The sequence below is a fragment of the Hyperolius riggenbachi genome, chromosome 4 (assembly GCF_040937935.1).
Source record: "Hyperolius riggenbachi isolate aHypRig1 chromosome 4, aHypRig1.pri, whole genome shotgun sequence".
NCBI lineage: Eukaryota > Metazoa > Chordata > Amphibia > Anura > Hyperoliidae > Hyperolius > Hyperolius riggenbachi.
Genome location: NC_090649.1, coordinates 57588071 through 57612783, shown reverse-complemented (window position 1 = coordinate 57612783; position 24713 = coordinate 57588071). Strand labels below are relative to the sequence as shown.

The 24713-nt window shown below is 43.0% G+C and overlaps 1 protein-coding gene across 7 annotated transcripts in view; it reads right to left on the bottom strand.

Moving 5' to 3' along the window:
* Positions 1 to 24713, bottom strand: part of EFR3B (EFR3 homolog B) — a 417050-nt gene that overhangs the window by 360019 nt on the left and 32318 nt on the right. Inside the window, exon 3 of one of the 7 annotated variants that reach the window (XM_068280088.1) lies at positions 130 to 231. The exons of the other annotated variants lie outside the window; for them this stretch is intronic. The gene's annotated coding sequence lies outside the window, so the exon portion shown is untranslated. The remainder of the gene's footprint in view (positions 1 to 129; positions 232 to 24713) is intronic. 7 annotated transcript variants of the gene reach the window in all.

The following is a 24713-nucleotide window of genomic DNA, read 5'->3' as shown; positions in this document are numbered from 1 at the left end:
TGTCTGAAAATACTTCCTCCCAAAAATGTTATACTAATATAAACATGTATCAAATGCATACTGTATGAATCAAATCTGCCCTAAAGTACCTTAATACAGGAATGGACCATGTATAATGACCTCTCCTACCTTTTTTGTATGTTTGTAATAGCTCTGAAATCGCTCGAGGCAAATAATTCCATGGAAGAACTGGGCCTGTCTAGGGGGCGTGGCTTGTGTAGAGGTAGGAACCTGAGTTAAACAATGAGAAAGAAGAGTAAGAAGCATGGATAAGTTGAGGAGAAGCTTTATGCTAATTAGTTCCTGAGGCTCACATGATAAACAGTCTCACATGATAAACAGTTCTAAGCAGGCATCCTGTGCCCGTGCAGCCACTCACCAATGCACCGGCCCCGCCTCCGGTTCATTTCTGGAATTTCAGACTTTAAAGTCTGAAAACTACTGCGCCTGCATTGCCGTGTCCTCGCTTCCCCTGATGTCACCAGGAGCGCACGGTGCAGGCACAGACCATACTGGGCCTATGCTCCTGTTGCCATCAGCGGGAGTGAGGACACGGCAATGCAGGCGCAGTGGTTTTCAGACTTTAAAGTCTGAAAATCCAGAAGTGAACCAGAGGCGGGGCCGGAGTATTGGGGAGTGGCTGCGCAGGCACAGGATGTCTGTGGGGGACCATTAGAAGCCCCGGGTAACTTCAACAGTTCAATCATTTTCCCCCGACCCCCCCACAGTATCCCTTTAAAGCTGTTGATCTGCATGGACCACTTCCTGGTATCTGGAGATGATGTCAGAGGGGTGTGGCAGAAGAGAGGGGAGTTTCAAGTGCTCCAAATCAACCCATTCTGGGTGTGGCTGAACCAGAAAGAGTCGAGCCATGGAAGTCATCTACACACCAGTACAAATCATCCCCACACCAAGCACTACCAAATGTGAACTCACATCCAGACTTCTCCAGCCTGCCTCCTGGCTCTGGGTAAGGTTGGAGCTGTACATACTGTATAGTCCTTGTACTGGACTTCTGTCAATCAGCTATATGATTTAGGCTGGTTGCACATATGGGGCTCGATTCACTCATGCGATCTGCCGCACGTGCAAAGCATTACTCCCCGTGATAAACGAAGGTTTGCGCGCAATCACACACGTGAAACAAGCTGCGACAGGGGGAGAGTACCATGAAGCGCTATATGTGCAAAGGGTCTAAAAGGAACCTGAAGTGAGAAGAAAATGGAGGCTGCCATCTCCCAACAGCACTCTCTTGTAAACAATGCCAGTTGCCTGACTTCCGTGCTGAAGCTCTGCCTGTAATACTTTAACCTCTGTGGGACTAAGGATGTTACAGTTATGTCCTGTGTGTGGCTGTTTGCTGCTGATGGGATGTAACTATAACTGACTTCATAAGAAGCCATGCTGATAATCTCCTGATCATGTGATCACTACGTCATAGTGATCACTGAGGCAGCTGAACAGCTCTCAGCTGTTCTCATTTCCCTGCCGATCCTCACTCCCCCTCTGCTCTAGTCGGCATCCAGCATCACGCCTACCCTAGTGTTGGATCCCAGCTTGATGATGTCATCAAGCCGGGACCTGGTACTTAGCAGCAGTGGAGGCTGAGTGCTGATTACAGAGGAGGGGGGGGGGGGGGGTGGAGATGCTTGTTGCTGGAGCTGAGTAATACATACCCACCATGCCTCCACTAGACCACCAGGAAATACCTATACCAGGATAACTATACTGGGAGCACCTATAACAGGCTACCTATACTGGGGACACCTATACCAGGTTATCTATGCTAGGTGCTGCTTCCCTAGTTGGGCTAAGTAGGATCTTGAGAAGTAATAAGCACAGACGTGTGGTGTGCTTAACAACTGTTACTAATATCTGCATACTGGTGCCTACAGGAGGCGCCACATAAGGTGTAGATAAAGTATACTGTAGCTGAGGCAGAAATGGTTAAAGTAAAGTTTTATCAGAAATAATTTAAGTAAATAGCCACAGTATCTATTTCCAAATTTCTGATACAATTTACTATGTTTATCTCTTTATCTTTATTTTTCCAATCATTGACATTAAGAATTTGACCTCTGTGGACATTTTAGTTTCCTATGTCAAGAATGTAAGAACATTTTTTGGTTTGTTTTTAAGTAGGACATTGATAGCATTTGCTAAATCTTTCTGCATTTGGCATAGTTGAGCTCTCCTGTGTAATCATGTTTTCTCAGAAATTGTCCATAATCATCTCATGATTGTTGGGTTGACGAAGTCCAAGAGGCTAAGAAAGGATGTTCTGAAGTTCCCATCATTTCAGAGCAAGTCATCTCAGCTTACTACTTGACTACAAGAGCTCAATTTCCCTTCTTCATCCTAAATTGTGGAGTAGACTTTCAGAGTTCAATAAGGTCTTTGTAAAAAGTTTAGAGTTATGGTGGCTACACAATTTTTCTGTTCGATTCTATCTGAATTTGAATAAAATGATCCATTGTGTGAAAAAAATCGAGAGAAAATACTTCTTTTCGATCAATAAATATGATCAAAATAGTGTTTTGTTTTGTTTTTTGTTTATTTAAATCGATCAAAAAGGTTGGAAAAATCAGATCAATTTGTGCAGAAATTGAATGGTGTGTTGAAGGTTGTATGAAAGTCATTTGACCTAATACATTTTAAGTTTATATTCAAGAATAAAGAAACTTTATTTGTCAAAGGGACACATTAGATGAAATGTATTTCTTCACCGTAATAAATGTAGTGTTGCTGATTAAAATAAAAGACGAATATATCTGGTAGTGCAAGGTATGTTTATACATCGCAGTGATGGCACAGAGCACACCATACACACCAAATTAAAATGTATAGATTATTACATCTAATCTTTTGTTCAACCGTTTTTGTTGTGATTGTGTCAAAATCGAACATATGTGTGTGGTACATCGGTTACAAGAGTCTACATTTTCATTCCAGTGGGCTCTGTGGTGTCACACACAGAAAAATGCAATAGTGCTATCAGAATACAGTCTAATCTAATGCACTGGAGTGCTGCTGTGCCTGCAACTGAATGGTCCAACAATAGCAGTGGTACTGTGCACAGCTGTGGGTATCAGTGGGCTGTGTAGTGTCACACACAGAGAAATGCAATAGTGCTATCAGAATACAGTCTAAACTAATGCACTGGAGTGTTACTGTGTACAAAAAGCAAACAAACAGCAGAACGATGTAGTAGTCCTCCAAATGGCTATTTGGGGTGCTTTCCCAGCAAGTCAGTCAGCGAGGAACAACAAAACAGGCCTAGCTAACTGTCCCTATCTCAGCAATGCTCTCTCTCCCTTCATCTCACTACAGTAGCCGGAGACAGAATGAAACATGGCCGGCGAAACTGTGTTTTTATAGGGTGGTGGGGGGTCCGTGAGGTAGTGCAGGCTGATTGGCTGCCATGTGCCTGCTGACTGTGAGGTAAGGGGTCAAAGTTTAGCTCAATGATGATGTATAGGAGGCGGGTTGAACACGCCATGTGCTCGTCACCCGCCACGGGTACGAACAGCTGATATCCGCCAGGAACGGTCCGCTGGTGATCTGTTTGGGCCATCTCTCGTCATTGGATAGGTCAGAGCATGCATTGTAGATGACAGTGTAGTGAGTGTAGCTGGGAGTGTAGATAGTGTAGCTGGGAATGTAGTGAGTGTAGCTGGGAGTGTAGTTAGTGTAGCTGGGAATGTAGTGAGTGTAGATAGTGTAGCTGGGAATGTAGTGAGTGTAGCTGGGAGTGTAGATAGTGTAGCTGGGAATGTAGTGAGTGTAGCTGGGAGTGTAGTTAGTGTAGCTGGGAATGTAGTGAGTGTAGATAGTGTAGCTGGGAATGTAGTTAGTGTAGCTGGGAGTGTAGTTAGTGTAGCTGGGAATGTAGTGAGTGTAGCTGGGAGTGTAGTTAGTGTAGCTGGGAATGTAGTGAGTGTAGATAGTGTAGCTGGGAATGTAGTGAGTGTAGCTGGGAGTGTAGTTAGTGTAGCTGGGAATGTAGTGAGTGTAGCTGGGAGTGTAGATAGTAGCTGGGAATGTAGTGAGTGTAGCTGGGAGTGTAGTTAGTGTAGCTGGGAATGTAGTGAGTGTAGTGAGTGTAGCTGGGAGAGTAGTCAGTGTAGCTGGGAATGTAGTGAGTGTAGCTGGGAGTGTAGCGAGTGTAGCTGGGAATGTAGTGAGTGTAGCTGGGAGTGTAGTTAGTGTAGCTGGGAATGTAGTGAGTGTAGCTGGGAGTGTAGTTAGTGTAGCTGGGAATGTAGTGAGTGTAGCTGGGAGTGTAGTGAGTGTAGCTGGGAGTGTAGTGAGTGTAGCTGGGAGTGTAGTTAGTGTAGCTGGGAGTGTAGTTAGTGTAGCTGGGAGTGTAGTTAGTGTAGCTGGGAATGTAGTGAGTGTAGCTGGGAGAGTAGTGAGTGTAGCTGGGAGTGTAGTTAGTGTAGCTGGGAATGTAGTGAGTGTAGCTGGGAGTGTCTGGGAGTGTAGTAAGTGTAGCTGGGAGTGTAGTGAGTGTAGCTGGGAGTGTAGTGAGTGTAGCTGGGAGTGTAGTAAGTGTAGCTGGGAGTACAGATGTAGCAGTGTAGAAACTCCCATCCTGTTGTATGAGTAACTAATGGCACAGACTAAGAGCCCCTCTTTTGGATTATCTCCACTGCTGCGCTGAGGTAAGCGGGAAGAAAGCATGTTTGCCATTAATCCTTTCCACACTTAGGGCCCATTTACACTTATGTGATTAGCGGGCGATTAAAGCGCTAAACGTATGCTATCCTATGGCAATGTTCTCACTGCCGCGATTGGCACAGATCGTTTTTGCGATTAGCGCCAATCGCAAACGTGTTACCTGCAGCATTTTCCCGGGCGATTCTGGAGCGATCGCGGTACAGTGCTTATAAAGCACTGACTGCGATCACTCTGGAATCGCATAAGTGTCCAGTGATTTTTACTGCGCTAATCGCGGTAAAATTACTCGCTTCCGCTTTGTCTTTTTAGATGTAAACGGGGCCTTAGAGTTGAACTGATTAACTGCGTTTTTCCCAGCAAAATCGGATCCCAAGCTCAGGTTCAGAAATATATACTTACCTAAGTAGAGGGAAGCCTCTGGATCCTAAGGAGGTTTTCCTTACTGCCCTCTGGTCCCCTGTCGCAGGGATCCAACACTCTACAGTACTCCAATGCATTACATACAGTGCATTACTGCATCGTACATCTTATAACAGGGATAGTGAAGCATACTGTTCATTGACTGTATACTTCACTGTATGCCACGTAAAGGTTGAATAACGCGTGGTACAACTTTTTTGTTATATTGTGTTTCTGTTTGTACAGGGAACGCAACGCAACATGCCACTGTGAACAATAGCCTTAAAGAGGAACTGTAACCCAGGATTCAACTTCATCCCAATCAGTAGCTGATACTTCCTTTCCCACAATAAATCTTTACCTTATCCAATAAATCCCAGGGGGTCTGTATCGCTGATATTGTGGTAAAGCCCCTCCTCCAGTGTGATGTCATGACCATGTCCCTGCCAGTTTCCTGTCTGTGAACCTCATTGCATTGTGGGAAATAATGACTTTTTCCAACTGCCAAGCAAGCAGTATCTTCCTCTGTGCATAGAACTCTCAGTATCGAACATTCCGCACAGATCATCTGACAGGACTAAAGATGTCACCACCAGTGATAAATTTCAGAATGTAAATCAGGTAGAGGAAAGTTTTTACAATGGGCAACACTAAGGGCCTGAGCCTACAAACGCAGCTGGCCGCAGTTATGCGCAGTTGTGTCTGCTTTTCAGCATCTGTAACATTGGTGTGTTGCTAAAAAGCAGGCACAGTGGGCTCAGGCCCTAAGTAAATAATCTATAGATGCATACTGTACAAAATAAGCAATGTTATTTATTATGTTATTTTCACTACAGGTCCTCTTTAAAAGAATGAAATAAAATGACCTTACTTTTCCCTTTTCAGTAATATACGCCTTTTTAATTTGGGATTTATCCTGTAATTTTTTATTTCAACAGATCCTCTTTATGTTTTGTTAATCTGGCTGGTACAATAGCCTTAACAAGGGGCAAGGTAATCTTAGGCTTATTAAGCTGTATTTAATGCACAAGCGCTGATTAACTTCTGCACTTAATTAATACTACAATTACAGAGAGACTGGGCGCCTGTCGTCACGACACACATTAGTGAAATGTAACGCTGATATCTGGAGACCGCTGTCTGGCGTTCCGCGATGCGACCGTCCATGAAACGAGATACGAGGGGGACGAATGGCTAATCTTCAATAATCGACCCTGTGAAATAAGCCATGAAATTGGGGGATTTGTAATGTTACAGCCGCGTTCTAAAGACAAACACAGTTGCTTTGTGTATAATTCTGCTTTATCACTGTATAATGTGCATCTAAAGTCCAATTCCAAGCAGGGGACAAAATGTTTCCTTCCACCCCTCCCGTATCCAATCCCTGCACCTGCCTGCTGTCATATTGAATCTAAAGAGGACCTGTACTCATCATCCTGCTTACTTACCCTTGTCAGAACTATACCGTGCTTTATAAACAATTTAGTCAGTGTTTGCCCATTGTACAGCAAAATCCCTGTTATCCGGAACTCAGGCAATCGGAAAACTAACCGGCAGTGATAACGGGGACTTTGTCTTTGGCGGGTTTCGAGGCTTTTAAAATACTTGCTGAGCCTCCAGCAACGTCTAGCAGCCTCCCTGCAGCTCCTAGCAGCAGGCTCGGATTTACGTCACAGGAGCCTATAGGCACAGATCTCTTGGCACCCTAGACTTCACCCTCCATGATCCTACAAGCACACCGCAAGTGAGCTGGCTGGTCCTGCTCAGGCATGGTCGGAATTGCTGAATTCCGATTCCGTGGTAATTCCGTGTTCCGTCGATCCGGAATTCCGCTACCGGGTCATTCCGGCGGTATACGGAGCTGTTCCGCGGAATTCCGTGGAATTCCGACGGTATACGGACTTCAGAAATGTATATTATGCGGACTTCCGTAATTTACGTAAGCGTAACTCAATCCGTTTTTTTTCACATTTACTGATTGTTTTTGGTTTCTTCTGCCTTTTATGATGATATGGATATTGTTTTAAGAGTGTAAAGTCAATAAAATTGTTGTATATAGTCTCAAATGTGTTAACAGCGTACTTCCGTAAAAAAATTCCGGAATTCCGCCCACGTGCGCTGGGGGCGGAGGTACCGTTGCGGAAGTTCGTCATTCTTTACTTCCAGCCCATGCAGTGTTTGGAGTGGCCCAGTGAGAGTGACCTGAGAGACTGTCTGCACTGCAAACTGTTATTGTGGTAAGTGAGTAGTATACTTTTACATATATGTTTATGATGTGATGAATGCAATTAGTCCATTTTGTTTTAGTTAGAGAAATGTTACCATTTTTGTTTTTGACCCTCCCTGACCTGTACATCATTTGTATATGGCCCTGTTTCCACCATAGCGAATTCGCATGCGACGTCTACATGCACATTTGCTTAGTGTATTGAAGTGGCTGGGGCTGTTTGCACGCGTGCGTCGTGCGTGCTTGATTTGGCGGCGGGCCAAATCTGCACGACGGTATTGCAGATTTTGCGTGCGTCTGGAATCCGTGTGAATCGCCGCTAATGTATTTAATAGGAAAAACGCATGCGTTTTCTTGCATTAGTTTTCCCCCGCGATTTTGCGTGCGATTTCGCACCTTTTCTAATCTTAAACTACCCTGGCAGTGTCATGGTTTATTTGGCAGTGTCCTGGTTAAAATTGCACGCGAAATTGTGGTTAAAACGCATGCAAAATCGCATCCGCATGCGTTTTTATCTGCGGGGGAATGCCGGCAAAATTGTGATGCAACAGTGGAAACTTAGCCGATAGGATATTATCATGTTGCATTTGATGGCGATTGGTGGCATGCACTTTCACGGCATGAAGTTCCCTTCGCGGGCAAGCTGGGCATGTTGGGCCTTTTTTATTTTTCCAGAGCCCATGGTGGAGGAGGGCCGGCAGACCGACACAACAACCCCCACAGAGTACAACCAGATTGGCAGCAGATTTGCCCACAAGTGCACTCAGATTGTTTGCAGATGTGTCCAAAAAAATGCAGTCAGATTGATTGAAACCTGTGCCTACAAGTGCATTCAGATTGGTTGAAAAACATGTGCCCAAATAGCAGTAAGATTGATCCTTGATGTTCCCACAAAGTGCAGTCAGATTGGTCGTAACGTGCGCACAAGTGCAGTCCGATTGGTTGAAACATGTGCCCACAAAATGCAGTAAGATTGTTCGCTGATCTTCCCACAAAGTGCAGTGCTATTTTTGTATGTGCAGATAGGCCGGTTTCCTCCCGGGTTCAGTGGTGCACTAGGATCTGAGTAGATCATAAAATAACAAACAATACTAGCTAAGCTATGTGCAGATAGGCCGTTTTTTCTCCCATTTTTACTCCACTGCACTATGATCTGACTACTAGGTCTGAGTGCTATGTGTGCATTCGCAACAGTAGACAATTGGCAACTGTGAGCGGCGGCCTTATATGTCAGAGTATATTTACAATCCCCGACCATGATCTCCCAGCCAATCTCCGTTATCAGACAGGCATGTCCCGAAGTCAGCTGACCGTCTTGTCAGCTGATATTCCTTCTCAACGCATAAAGAAGACAGCTGCGTTGATCGCGCGCGCGTGTATGCCGAGTCCTCCTATGCAGTGTGGACAAGGCAGAACACCGCACGTCGCCAGCTCCAGATGACACCAACTCTCCCTCCGCGTTCCCAGAGGAGAAAGCAGCGGCAGTGCTGTATTCCGCCACAACGGTAATTTTCTTATTCATTACAGATCCCTAGCCACGTCCGTAATTTCTAGCACTGTAGAAGCATATGAAAGTAGTAGATAATAGATATCCACTTCCGTAGTAGTGATTTGTAACTATATAAGTAGAGATGTCGCGAACCGCCGATTTTCGGTCCGCGAACTTCCGCGTAAGGTTCGATTAGCGCAAACTTCCACAAACCACAATACCTTTCAATGGGGAGGCGAATTGCAAAATGTAAAAAACATTACTATGGCCATAAAAGTGATGCTAAACATCTTTTAAAGGGTCTAACACCTACAACCCCAGGTGGAGGAGCGGGATACATGCCAAAAGTCCCCGGGAAAAATCTGGAATTGACGCAAAGCAGCTTTGTAAGGGCAGAAATCACCTTGAGTGCTAAATGACAGGCCTAAAGTGTTTTAAAACATATTGCATGTGTATACATCAATCAGGTAGTATAATTAATTAGTGTACTGCTTCACACTGACACACCAAACTCACTGTATAACACACTGCAAACAGCTGTTTGTGTATGCAGTATGAATTGCAACGGCTGTCGCATCAACACAAGTGCAGTAATAATGGGTATTACACTACTGATACAGTTAGTAACTGGATGTGGTGGGCCTGGCAGTGGCAGCCAGTATGATTTGCAGCGGCTGTCAGCGGTAGACAAGTGCACTGATAAGGTTGTTACACTGCTAATAGTCACTGGGATGTGTGTGGTGGGCCTAACAGTGGTGGCAGCAGGCAGTATAAATTGCAACAGCTTTGGCAGCCAGCAGTAACACAAGTGCAGTAATATATACAGTTCAATTCAAATCAACATAAAAAAAAAAAAAGAGGATTAGTTCGCAAAAGAACTGTTGTGGGGGGCTGTTATAGCGACATCAATTAGCCAGGAGCAACTTAACAAGCAAGGAGCATAACTAATATTTTCCTATGAGAGACAGTCTGCAGCAGCTCGCCCTACACTCACTAAAGCAGGCACACGAGTCAGCGTAATGGCCGCCGCTGCCTGCTTTTTATTAGGGGGGCATTGTCTCCAGGGGATAGCGTAGCCTGATTGGCTACATTGGGCCTGCTGACTGTGATGTAGAGGGTCAAAGTTGACCGTAATGGAGCATTATAGGGTGAATCGAACTTCCTGGATAGTTCGCGTTTCGCCGCAATGCCGAACACCCGGAAGTTCGGCTTGAACCGTTCGCCGGCGAACCGTTCGGGACATCTCTATAGATAAGCATTTATACAATAGTCATTGTACAGACTATATTATATAATGCTATGTTGCTGTCTTTGTCTCTAAACAGAAAACTCATAGCAATTAAACATGTTTTGATCAGAAAAATGTTTTCGTATGTGCAAAAACATATTATATTTTTCAATGTTATTTTTCATTGACTTCTAGATGGCTGCTGCTGCTGAAGCCGTTGATGGAGGGAGGAGCAGGGCATCTGCTGCTGCTGCTGAAGACGCCGCTGATGATGGGAGGAGCAGGGCGTCTGCAGCTGAAGCCGCTGACGGTGGGAGGAGCAGGTCGTCCAACACTCGGCGACTAAGAAAGAAGGAGAAAACCTTCATCATTAAAGTAATTTTTTTTTATATTTTTCCTTACTGTATTAATCCATGAACCCAAAAACTCATTAATATCAAAGCTGAATATTTTTGGAAGTAGTTTTTATTTTGTTTTTAATTTTTGCGATTTTAGGGGGATATCTGTGTGTGCAGATGACTTTTACTGTGCACAATTATTAGGCAACTTAACAAAAACAAATATATACCCATTTCAATTATTTAATTTTACCTGTGAAACCAATATAACATCTCTCTCCAGTGATAAATACCAGCCCAAACCAGTACTCCACCTCCACTCTGCTGGCATCTGAGTCGGACTGGAGCTCTCTGGCCTTTACCAATCCAGCCACGGGCCCATCCATCTGTCCCTGTGGCCCATCAAGAAGACTCACTCTGATTTCATCAGTCTATAAAACCTTAGGACAATGAGTCTTGATATATTTCTTGGCCCAGCCTTTATTTTTCCAGGCGCTTCTTGCGACCCTGTTGACTATTTTGAATGAAACGCTTGATTGTTCGATGATCACGCTTCAGAAGCTTTGTAATTGTACGAGTGCTGCATCCCTCAGCAAAATATCTCATCGATTTTGGACATTTCTGAGCCTGTCAAGTACTTCTTTTGACCGATTTTGACAAAGTAAAGGCAGTTACCTAATAATTATGCACACCTGATACAGGGTTTTGATGTCATTACACCACACCCCTTCTAATTACAGACAGAGATGCACATCACCTAATATGCTTAATTGGTAGTAGGCTTTTGAACCTATACAGTTTGGAGTAAGACAACATGCATGAGGCCTCTTTTCCACGAACTGTTGATAGGCAGTGAAATGCCTTTCAAACTCTCACAACCGCTCGCTGACGCTTGGTAAGTGCTCCCTGCTGGCTGCTGCCTGGCAACTGCTTACTGCTGCCTGGTAACTGCTTGCTGAGCACACAGCTCAACAGTTCGTGGTAAAGAGGTCTAAGGATGATGTGGTCAGAATACTCATTTGCCTAATAATTCTGCACTCCCTGTAGTACCCCGAAGATTTGCAATGGAAGGGCTTAATGTTCAGACTACACAACTACGCCCCACACACACTCAAGTCAACTCAACATCGTTCTTTTAGGCTCTCATAACTTTGATTTAAAATTCACTTACAGATAATCTCCTTGTATTGTTCACACAGTTGATAATACTGATAATAAGTCAATTCAACATTTAATTTACTTTCAGCAGTGTTGTTAGTACCATAGCAAGAGATGTATGTATTGTAAAGGTTATTTTTTTGTTGATCATTAATTTTTTATTTTTTTTTATGTTGCAGACTATGTTACGGGGGGGGGGGGGGGGGGGGTATGACACTGCGAAGAGGGCGGCGAAGAGGGAGGTGATGGACCGGCTGCTGCGGGTCCTTCAGACTACTTACCACCGCACGTGGTCGGTTAAAAAAATTCAGACAATGTGGTCTGACTTTAAGTCCAAGACCCCACGTGCGGTGGAGAAAATAAAGTCTGACCTTGAGTGTAAGTAACAAATGTTTTTTTCATATATGTAGCGGGATGTGTAATTTTTTTTCAACCTTGTTAATCCTCACGATTTTCCAATGTATCAGTGGCTTTATACTCTTATTGTTATGCAATGCACTGTTTAACCTTAGGTAATATCTTCTTCCATCTGTATTTTTAAAACAATCTCACATTTTTTTTTAGTGGATGGGTCTCAGCGACGCAGGCGGTCCCGTCGTGCCTCTGCTCCTCCCTCTTCCAGACAGGGATTGGATCCTGCTGCTGTCCCCTCCCCTGAAGATAATGATGAGGAGGCTGGACCCAGCACCAGCCACAGATCAAGAAGTCGTCAGCGCCGTGGGCAAAGGCGTGCCCGTGGCCGGAGCCTGTCTGTGGCATGTAAGTATTTTATAACAAAGTTTTAACATTAATCAAATGAAAGTGGTACGTCTGTAAGGAAGGAGATTAGTACATAATTTAATTTTGCACAGAACTATGTTTTTTTTTTTTTCTCTCCAAGAAAAAAAAAAAAAAGTTGCATGATACCATGTTTTCTTTTTATCGTAGCATCTATCTCTGCGCGACTTCGCAGCCGCAGGCGCGGAAGCCGACAGCAGTCTTCCGGCAGGCCAGAATCTGGTCAAAGTGGCACAACTGTGTGTAAGTAAAATGTACTGTTGTACAAAGAAGTACACACAAGACGGAATGTATCCACATATTTATAACAGTACTAACTTAACTCTTTTTTTGTGTGTGGGGGGGGAAATAAAAGTTGTACCGAGTGTTTAATGTGAAAAAAATTCCACTTTCAAATCATCTGCTGGCCAGTGACCACTGACCAGTTTGTTTTCTGTACACGGTTTTTGTTAAAAGTCAATATTTATTACAAATATTGATTGCCACTACAAGGCCCAGGGAACTAACATGCGATGTAGTAAATTTGATAGTTACAATGATATAGTAGAGGTTCTTTGAGAAGTGTTTTTATCGTTATTGCTAATTTTCATTATGTATATAGCGCCAACATCTTCCTCTTCGATGCACAGAGTATATTGTGTTGTCAGTTATCTGACAAAGACTGTACGTGCACACAATGTACATCATACAAAAGTCCTATGTCTGTATTGCCCTCTATTCAACTACCTTTATCAAACAGTGTACAAAGTTTCTCATAATTTACCACATCAAATTTTGCTTTTGAGAAAGTCTTATCGATGTGTATAACGTTGCATCTAGAAAACATTCAATAAATATGTAACACCTTACTTAATGCAAAATTAGATTTTGCTTGTGCGTTACATTATTAAACCTTTTACATGGTATTTGATGCAGTGTATTGATTTGCGGACGTTGTAGTGCATGTATCGTATGGTAGTCTAGAAGAATGAGTTATAGGAGGAAAACAATACAGACAGAAGGAAGAAATTAAAGGAACACTATCTAGAAAAAAACTCGGCAGTTAACATGTTACAGATGACAGGTTTTGGGCCAGTCTACCTGTTTTTAGGGGTGATTCTCAAGGCTTTATTTGTTTTCAACAGCATTTACTGAACAACAGTTTACAAATATAACTGACAACATAGTGTGCAAGTGAGTAGGGAGACCGGCTGGTATCTTGCCATTTTGGCAGTTCAACTGCTGTTCATGAAATGCTTTTGAAAACAAAGAAATCCATGAGAATCACCCCATGACGGTGATGGATTGTGCCAAAAGCCGTCGGTTCTGTCAGATGTTTACTGCCTACTTATTTCAAGATAGTTGTCCTTGAAGAACTCCAGCCCGAAGTTGAATGGATTGGAATCGTAGAAAAGTAAGAGCACTGACCCACCACCACATCACCCTGCTTCCAGATTACAATACCTCATCCAGCCAGTGATTATGTCCATCCATAGTGAAACTAGTGTATCATCCCTAAATATTATGTAAGCCGGGAAGCCCATGGTTTAATTTCACAACTTGAAATGAAACTTTATTCCTAAGTGGCCATAAATAAATTGTACATACTGGGCCAACATATCAATTTAAGAAATGTTGACAAGCTTCAGTACTATGGCAGTATGCACGTGTGTAATGGTAGTTTAAAGGTATTCCTTATCCACTAGCCACAACAATTTCTTCAACATTTATGTGTCTTTTTTGGATTGTGATTTTGCGATACACTAATTTTGGCAGTCATATTTCATTAGTCATACTTTTTGAAAAACAATGAGTATGTATTTTGATTCTGGATGAGATCATTCATTGGCAAACTTAGACATGAGTAAACAGTGACTTTTCGGCTTATAAAAAGCATTCATCGGAGTGGTTCCTGACTAACAATGAAAAACACACTTTCTGTACACTGACATAAAGTTTAACAATTTTTCTGCAAACATAAATGTAATTATACATGACTTAAATGTTACTCAGTCAGAGAACACTTTTCCTGCTATCCAAGCTGAGTTGATAAGATCAACATTGCCCTCAATGAAACGTAACGTACACTCTGGTGACTGGCTAGCCATTGTAAATTCCAAGTTCAAATTGAAACTGGGCTAGTCACATCACATCACATGCACCATTAATTCTAAGCTAAAGAGAATTGTGGCATTTCAAACCAACGTATGCATGGGAAAAAAAAGAATAGTGCCAGTAAACAGTAACACCATCTTACACAGCATATGACACAAACAATGAAGTAAAAAATTTAAAAAAAATCAATCATTTTGCGCATTGATAAACCCATTGTACCAGCATGAGAGGTTCTTAACAAGAGTCCTAGTTTAAACCAGGTTGTACAGATTTCATGAAATGTGTACATTTTGAATCTTGTGTACATCTCATTTTTTCCTTTAGAAGCCACCCATGAATACAGTGAATGTCAATGTATAAGTTGTGTTTTCAATGTGTTTGTCATGAAAAAGTACAACGAAAGTATTATAATCTGAAAAATCACTGTTTACTTTTCTCGAATCTAGCCTAACCAATCAATGCTATCACTGGGTTTCAAAATGCCTTGCTTTTACTGATGGCTGATACGGTACCACACTCTACTGTTTATTCTTTTATTATCAGTTTTTGTTCATGCGTAGTGTAATATTTTATTTTTCTCCATCTTTTTCTTTACAGCTTCTTCTCATTTCGAGATTCTGGCCGGCCAAGTCTCAACCCTGCAGCAGGAAGTGGTGGTTCTGACTTCCACTGTTCAACAATTAGAACAGTGGAAGTCAGAACAACAAACGACTCTTCAGCAGCAGCAGGCGGACTTTGAGGAGCGACTTCGGCAGCAAGAGGCAGCTTTCCGCCACCAACTGCTGCAACAAAGGCAGGAGATGGAGGGCCAAATTGAGGAGCAAAGGCAACGCATCCTCGCTTTCAGGGAGGAGGCAGGACAGCTCCATGACTATTTTGGACAACTGGCAGGTACAAGGAGGATGTAATGTTGGTCCTGACTCCTCCTGGGTTCCGAATTATATCCAGTGGCTTGCAAAAGTATTCTGCCCCCTTGAAGTCTTCCACATTATATCATATTACTGCCACAAACATGAATCCATTGTATTAGAATTCCACGTGAAAGACCAATACAAAGTGGTAGACATAAATAGTATTTCTTGAAATATGGGCTACAAGGTGTAGAAAAGGCCGCCCGAGTTTTGATATAGCCTACAAGTGCTGGAAGCCGAAATATTTCATTCGCCACTATCCATGGCGGCCTGGAGGGGGAATAGTAATTAACACGGCCCTGGGCTTTTTTTGTAGCCAAAGTTTTTGTATGGGTACACGTGAGAAAAAGTGGACTGAAAATCATACATGATTACAAACATTTTTTAAAAATAAATAACTAAGTGGGGTGTACTTAATTATTCGGTCACCTGAGTCAATACTTTGTAGAACCACCATTTTTTTGCAATTACAGCTGCCAGTCTTTTAGGGTATGTCTCTACCAGCTTTGCACATCTAGAGACTGAAATCCTTGCCCATTCTTCTTTGCAAAACAGCTCCAGCTCAGTCTGATTAAATGGACAGCGTTTGTGAACACCAGTTTTCAGATCTTGCCACAGATTGTCGATTGGATTTAGATCTGGACTTTGACTGGCCCTTTCTAACACATAGATATGTTTTGTTTTAAACCATTCCATTGTTGCCCTGGCTTTATGTTTAGAGTCATTGTCCTGCTGGAAGGTGAACCTCCACCCCAGTCTCAAGTCTTTTGCAGTCTCCAAGAGGTTTTCTTACAAATTTGCCCTGTATTTGGCTCCATACATCTTCCCATCAACTCTGACCAGCTTCCCTGTCCCTGCTGAAGAGATGCACACCCCGAGCATGATGCTGCCACCACCATATTTGACAGCGGGGATGGTGTGTTCAGAGTGACGTGCAGTGTTAGTTTTCCGCCACAGATAGCGTTTTTCATTTTGTCCAAAAAATACCATTTTGGTCTCATCTGACCAGAGCAACTTCTTCCACATGGTTGCTGTGTCCCCCACATGGCTTGTGGCAAAATGCAAATGGGACTTCTTATGCTTTCTGTTAACAATGCCTTTCTTCTTGCCACTCTTCCATAAAGGCCAACTTTGTACAGTGCATGACTAATAGTTGTCCTATGGACAGATTCCCCCACCTGAGCTGTAGATCTCTGCAGCTCGTCCAGAGTCACCATGGGCCTCTTGACTGCATTTCTGATCAGCGCTCTCCTTGTTCGGCCTGTGAGTTTAGGTGGATGGCCTTGTCTTGGGAGGTTCACAGTTGTGCCATACTCCTTCCATTTCTGCATGGTCGCTTGAACAGTGCTCCGTGGGATGTTCAAGGCATAGGAAATCTTTTTGTAGCCTAAGCCTCCTTTAAATTTGTCAATTACTTGATCCCTGACCAGTCTGGTGTGTTCTTTGGACTTTACGGTCTCGTTGCTCCCAATATTCTCTTTTAGACAACCTCTGAGGCCCTCAAAGAGCAGCTGTATTTGTACTGACATTAAATTACACACAGGTGCACTCTATTTAGTCAATAGCACTCATCAGGCATTGTCTATAGGCAACTAAATGCACTCTGATCAAAGGGGGCCGAATAATTATGCACACACCACTTAGCAGTTATTTATTAGTAAAAAAAATGTGGACTCATGTATGATTTTTGTTGCACTTCTCATGTGTACACCACTTTGTGTTGGTCTTTCATGTTGAATTCCAATACAATTGATTCATGTTTGTGGCAGTAATATGACAAAATGTGGAAAACTTCAAGGGGGCCGAATACTTTTGCAAACCACTATATATATGTTTTGTTTTAAACCATTCCATTGTTGCCCTGGCTTTATGTTTAGGGTCGTTGTCCTGCTGGAAGGTGAACCTCCACCCCAGTCTCAAGTCTTTCGCAGATTCCAAGAGGTTTTCTTCCAAGTTTGCTCTGTATTTGGCTCCATCCATCTTCCCATCAACTCTGACCAGCTTCCCTGTCCCTGCTGAAGAGATGCATCCCCCGAGCATGATGCTGCCACCACCATATTTGACAGTGGGGGTGGTGTGTTCAGAGTGATGTGCAGTGTTCATTTTCCGCCACACATAGCGTAGAGTGTTGCATTTTGTCCAAAAAGTTTAATTTTGGTCTCATCTGACCAGAGCACCTTCTTCAACATAGTTGCTGTGTCCCCCACATGGCTTGTGGCAAACTGCAAATGGAACTTCTTATGCTTTCTGTTAAAGAGAGACACTGAAGCGAAAAAAATATATATGATATAATGAATTGGTTGTGTACTATGAATAATTACTAGAAGATTAGCAGCAAAGAAAATATTCTCATATTTTTATTTTCAGGTATATAGTGTTTTTTCGCAGATTGCATTATCCTATAATAATGTGCAGATTACACAACACTCAGCATTCAAAATGAGTCTTTCAGAGCAGTCTGTGAAGTAATGAACTCTCCTCTAGCAGAGGAAAAGTAAACAGTTCAATTACAGTTCAGATAATAAAAGTCAGATAACAGCCCTCTCCACAACTAAGTTAGTGGGAGAGCTTAATAGCTTTTTGGCATAGAGATAACAACTGGAGTTTCTCAATTCTTCCTGTACTGGAAACAATTAGACTGATGTATCTGATCTTAATGTTTTTTTTCTTAGCTGTACTACACATACAAATCAGAATATCATCTTTTTTTTTCGCTTCAGTGTCTCTTTAACAATGGCTTTCTTCTTGCCACTCTTCCATAAATGCAAACTTTGTACAGTGCATGACTAATAGCTGTCGTATAGACAGTCTCCCACCTGAGCTGTAGATCTCTGCAGCTCGTCCAGAGTCGCCATTGGCCTGTTGACTGCATTTCTGATCAGCGCTCTCCTTGTTCGGCCTGTGAGTTTAGGTGGATGGCCTTGTCTTGGGAGGTTTACAGTTGTGCCATACTCCTTCCATTTCTGAATGATCGCTTGAACAGTGCTCCGTGGTATGTTCCAGGCATAGGAATTGTTTTTGTAGCCTAAGCCTGCTTTAAATTTCTCAATAACTTTATCCCTGAACTGTCTGGTGTGTTCTTTGGACTTCATGGTGTTGTTGCTCCCAATATTCTCTTAGACAATCTCTGAGGCCCTCACAGAGCAGCTGTATTTGTACTGACATTAGATTACACACAGGTGCACTCTATTTAGTCATTAGCACTCAGACATCAAGTAATGTCTATGGGCAAATAAATTCCCTCAGATTATTTTTTTTTTCTGTTTTAAGAAACAAACGTTTAAATTTTGTTTTATGTGTTTTATATTTGTTCACTTTTTTAAAAAAAGTTTAACAAAGTTGTTGCAAATTGCAATAAAATATTTATTATAACATGTTCCCTGTTGGATTCTATGTATTGAACAATGTATGTATAACTACTAGCTGGTGATGATTGATAACCATCAGGCTCTTGCTTGCCTGGCATATTTTTATGTCGGTTGTATGCACCACAAAATATATTTACTGTAACACACAAATGTTCATTTGTCAAGGTTTAGAGATTTGCAATATTTTTCAAGCATAATTTGTTTCTTGCCTTACATCAAATTTGATGATATGGGGGTCAAACACCTCTCCTAGTTATTAACAAAGAATTCACTGTATCGGTTGAAAAGGGCACCTGGCCTACATCTATGAAAAGTGCGCCGCCATAGAGATCAAAGTTATTTCTGGAAATATGGGCTACTACAAGGTGTATAAAAGTGCACCTGAGTTTTGATATAGGCTACAAGCCCAAATTATTTCATTCCCCGCTATCCATGGCCAGACCCGAAGTTGTTATATGGGCTACACCTGGTGCATTATTTGTCGCCGAAGTTGGTATATATGTGCTCCACCAGGCGCCCTATCCTTTTTAAGGATATCCAAATTCACCCTTGGATACAATATTAAGTAGCCAAGATGTAAAGTCTTTGTTCAGATTTTTAAACAAAATCTTTCATGCCATATTATATGATTTTGTTTAAAGCGGATCCGATATGAAACCGTAAATATAATAACAAGTCACTTGTCTATGTATCTTGTCTAAAGTTTAGATGGTTTACTCAGCAAATCTAGCTGCAAACACCTTCAACAGTGTATTTTTCAACAGTACTATTTTTTCCTGTGATACAATGGGATCAACCATGTATTCTGCTTGTCAGTCAATATTACACAATTACACTCAAGGCAAGCTTATCTGTATCTAGGCATGCTATTCTGCATATCTGCATATTCTTTGAAAAATGCACTCCTATCTCCTCTATTACACAGAACACTGATCTGTATTCTGTATCTGCACTGCAACTCTCAGATTGTGATTACTCTGCCCCTGAAATCTATAGCTAGCAACACCCTTTTTAAACAACCCAGACTGAAATCACACAATCCCTTGCAAACGCCAAGGCGTTTTCGAGAAGCTGTGGGCATGGCTTGCTTAGTTTATAGGAAATTAGGGTATTAAAAAACACAAGTATTTTCCTTAAGGAATGCCCTATAAACTATATGTAAGGAAAACAATTATGCAATGAGTAAAAGTTCATCTCGGATCCACTTTAATAAATCTCTGACATCACTCGTTGTTCGAGGCACAGGGTATAACTTCCATAAGATGGCTTGGCAGTAGCGTAAGTCAATATTGGTTTTGAGGCAGCAGGTAACGGCTGCAGGGTAGACATGCCCTTCCAGAAGTCCAGAAGTTGAAGTTGTCAAAGCAGCAGAAGTAGGTATCATAAGGTTTGACGCAGCAGGTAATAATGTCAGCAGCGGTACAGGTCCTCGGCCCCTAGAGAGACCTGGATTGAAGGTTATAAAGTCCAGCAGTTGAAGTTGTCACATCAGCAGTGGTAGGTATCATGAGGTTTGACAAAGCAGGTGGTAAGAGATAATGTCAGCAGCGGTACAGGCCCTCGGCCCCTAGAGAGACCTGGATTGAAGGTTATAAAGTCCAGCAGTTGAAGTTGTCACAGCAGCAGAAGTAGGTATCATAAGGTTTGACACAGCAGCAGGTAATAATGTCAGCAGCGGTACAGGCCCTCGGCCCCTAGAGAGACCAGGATTGAAGGATATAATGTCCAGCAGTTGAAGTTGTCACAGCAGCAGAGGTAGGTATCATAAGGTTTGACACAGCAGCAGGTAATAATGTCAGCAGCGGTACAGGCCCTCGGCCCCTAGAGAGACCAGGATTGAAGGATATAATGTCCAGCAGTTGAAGTTGTCACAGCAGCAGAGGTAGGTATCATAAGGTTTGACACAGCAGCAGGTAATAATGTCAGCAGCGGTACAGGCCCTCGGCCCCTAGAGAGACCTGGATTGAAGGTTATAAAGTCCAGCAGTTGAAGTTGTCACATCAGCAGTGGTAGGTATCATGAGGTTTGACAAAGCAGGTGGTAAGAGATAATGTCAGCAGCGGTACAGGCCCTCGGCCCCTAGAGAGACCTGGATTGAAGGTTATAAAGTCCAGCAGTTGAAGTTGTCACAGCAGCAGAAGTAGGTATCATAAGGTTTGACACAGCAGCAGGTAATAATGTCAGCAGCGGTACAGGTCCTCGGACCCAAGAGAGACCAGGATTGAAGGATATAATGTCCAGCAGTTGAAGTTGTCCCAGCAGCAGAAGTAGGTATCATAAGGTTTGACACAGCAGCAGGTAATAATGTCAGCAGCGGTACAGGCCCTCGGCCCCTAGAGAGACCTGGATTGAAGGTTATAAAGTCCAGAAGTTGAAGTTGTCACAGCAGCAGAGGTAGGTATCATAAGGTTTGACACAGCAGCAGGTAATAATGTCAGCAGCGGTACAGGTCCTCGGCCCCTAGAGAGACCAGGATTGAAGGATATAATGTCCAGCAGTTGAAGTTGTCACAGCAGCAGAGGTAGGTATCATAAGGTTTGACACAGCAGCAGGTAATAATGTCAGCAGCGGTACAGGCCCTCGGCCCCTAGAGAGACCTGGGTTGAAGGTTATAAAGTCCAGCAGTTGAAGTTGTCACATCAGCAGTGGTAGGTATCATGAGGTTTGACAAAGCAGGTGGTAAGAGATAATGTCAGCAGCGGTACAGGCCCTCGGCCCCTAGAGAGACCTGGATTGAAGGTTATAAAGTCCAGCAGTTGAAGTTGTCACAGCAGCAGAGGTAGGTATCATAAGGTTTGACACAGCAGCAGGTAATAATGTCAGCAGCGGTACAGGTCCTCGGACCCAAGAGAGACCAGGATTGAAGGATATAATGTCCAGCAGTTGAAGTTGTCCCAGCAGCAGAAGTAGGTATCATAAGGTTTGACACAGCAGCAGGTAATAATGTCAGCAGCGGTACAGGCCCTCGGCCCCTAGAGAGACCTGGATTGAAGGTTATAAAGTCCAGCAGTTGAAGTTGTCACATCAGCAGTGGTAGGTATCATGAGGTTTGACAAAGCAGGTGGTAAGAGATAATGTCAGCAGCGGTACAGGCCCTCGGCCCCTAGAGAGACCTGGATTGAAGGTTATAAAGTCCAGCAGTTGAAGTTGTCACATCAGCAGTGGTAGGTATCATGAGGTTTGACAAAGCAGGTGGTAAGAGATAATGTCAGCAGCGGTACAGGCCCTCGGCCCCTAGAGAGACCTGGATTGAAGGTTATAAAGTCCAGCAGTTGAAGTTGTCACAGCAGCAGAGGTAGGTATCATAAGGTTTGACACAGCAGCAGGTAATAATGTCAGCAGCAGTACAGGTCCTCGGACCCAAGAGAGACCAGGATTGAAGGATATAATGTCCAGCAGTTGAAGTTGTCCCAGCAGCAGAAGTAGGTATCATAAGGTTTGACACAGCAGCAGGTAATAATGTCAGCAGCGGTACAGGCCCTCGGCCCCTAGAGAGACCTGGATTGAAGGATATAATGTCCAGCAGTTGAAGTTGTCCCAGCAGCAGAAGTAGGTATCATAAGGTTTGACACAGCAGCAGGTAATAATGTCAGCAGCGGTACAGGCCCTCGGCCCCTAGAGAGACCTGGATTGAAGGATATAATGTCCAGCAGTTGAAGTTGTCACAGCAGCAGAGGTAGGTATCATAAGGTTTGACACAGCAGCAGGTAATAATGTCAGCAGCGGTACAGGCCCTCGGCCCCTAGAGAGACCAGGATTGAAGGATATAATGTCCAGCAGTTGAAGTTGTCACAGCAGCAGAGGTAGGTATCATAAGGTTTGACACAGCAGCAGGTAATAATGTCAGCAGCGGTACAGGCCCTCGGCCCCTAGAGAGACCAGGATTGAAGGATATAATGTCCAGCAGTTGAAGTTGTCACAGCAGCAGAGGTAGGTATCATAAGGTTTGACACAGCAGCAGGTAATAATGTCAGCAGCGGTACAGGTCCTCGGCCCCTAGAGAGACCAGGATTGAAGGATATAATGTCCAGCAGTTGAAGTTGTCACAGCAGCAGAGGTAGGTATCATAAGGTTTGACACAGCAGCAGGTAATAATGTCAGCAGCGGTACAGGTCCTCGGACCCAAGAGAGACCAGGATTGAAGGCTATAATGTCCAGAAGTTGAAGTTGTCACAGCAGCAGTTGTAGGTATCATGAGGTTTGACACAGCAGGTAATGGCAGCAGTACAGGCCCTCAAACACTAGAGACCTGGGCAGAAAAGTATAACGTCAGGTAGCTGAGTTGGCGGCCGCAGAAGTAATTTTGTTTTGGTTAGAGGCAGCAGAAATTATTTTTAAATAAAATACATTAGTTCCAGCCAGGCAGCGGTTGCGAAGCCGCAGTTGGACCCTCGCCACAGCTCGGACATCACTATTTTTCAACCCGGACAACACACAGAGTTTTTTTTTTTTTAAAAATGCAGCAGCAGTCAGCAGACAGTGTTGGAGTAGTATCAGCAGGCCGTGAACCCTCACTGTGGTACCACGGCACTTATTTTTATAACAAAATAATTGGGTTCAGCAGGAGTAATTTTTTTGGACAGCCGAGTATGTATTGTAGCACCCAAGCCTTTTTTTTTTATTTTTTTTTATTTTTTTTACTTTTAATTTGTTACAACCAGTTGTGCCCTTGCCACAGGTGGGACATCACTATTTTTCTACCTGGACACCGCATAGAGTTATGAATTTTTTAAAAATAAATGCTGCAATAGATGTTTTTTGGATAAAAGTGGATCCGAGATGAACTTTTTCTCATTGCATAATTGTGTTTGTTACATATAGTTTAAAGGGCATTCCTTAAAGAGAACCAGAGATGAAGTACCCTCATGTATTTTATCTAAATCAGTGGGAACATGACAGTAAACACCTAATCTGCTCTTTGTTTCATTGTTCTCTGTTTAATCTGACTGTTATCACCTCTGATAAGAATCCCCGACTGAGCTCAGTCTAGCTTTGCTACGGAAAGATTATAGCCGAGTCTGTCTTCTCTGGTGTCTTTTCAAGCCCAAGCCTGCCCCCTTGTGGCTCTGCTATAATGACTGAGCTATAATTATTCCCTGCAAAGACAGAGTGAATGCTCAGTCCGGGATTCTTATCACAGCTGATAACAGACACTTTTAGCAGTGAGGACGAAACAGACAGCATGGTAAGTGTTTTCTCTAATGTTCTTACTGATATATATGGTAAAATACACAAGGGTGCTTCGTCTCTGGTTCCCTTTAAGGCAAATATACTTGTTTTGTTTAAATACCCTAATTTCCTATAAACTAAACAAGGCACACACACAACTTCTCAATAGAACCTTGGCGCTTGCAAGGGATTGTGAAATTTCAGTCTGGGCAGGTGAAAAAGGTGTTAATATCTATAGCTTTCAGAGGCATAGTTTCACAATCTGAGAGATGAAGTGCAGATACAGATCAATTGCCTTTGTAATGGAGGAAATAGGAGTGCAGTTTTCTCACAAAATTCAGATATGCAGATTTGCATGCCTAGACACAGATAAGCATGCCTGCCTGTGTGTGTGATTGTGTAATAGTGACAAGCAGAAAACATTTCTGCTCACATTGTATCACAGGAAAAAATAATATTGATGAAAAATATACCGTTGAAGCTGTTTACAGCTAGATTTGCTGTGTAAACCATCTAAACTTTAGACAAGATAGAGTATATAGACAAGTGACTTATTATATTTAGTTTTTCATCTCGGATCCGCTTTACATTAAAAACATTTTGGGAGATTGTATCCAATTAATATATAATTTTGCGGGAGAGCGTGCGAGGGATTATGACCAGACCCTTTTACTCACTCTCTGGAATTAGTGACAGGGCCTTTGAACTGGTCATTGATCCAGGACTCATTCATTTTAATAAATGTGAGTCTGTCCACATTTTCTGCGGACAGACGGGTCCGGTAGTCGGTGACCACCCCACCTGCGGCACTGAATACCCGCTCAGAAAGCACACTGGAGGCGGGGCATGACAGAACCTGCAGTGCGTACTGAGCA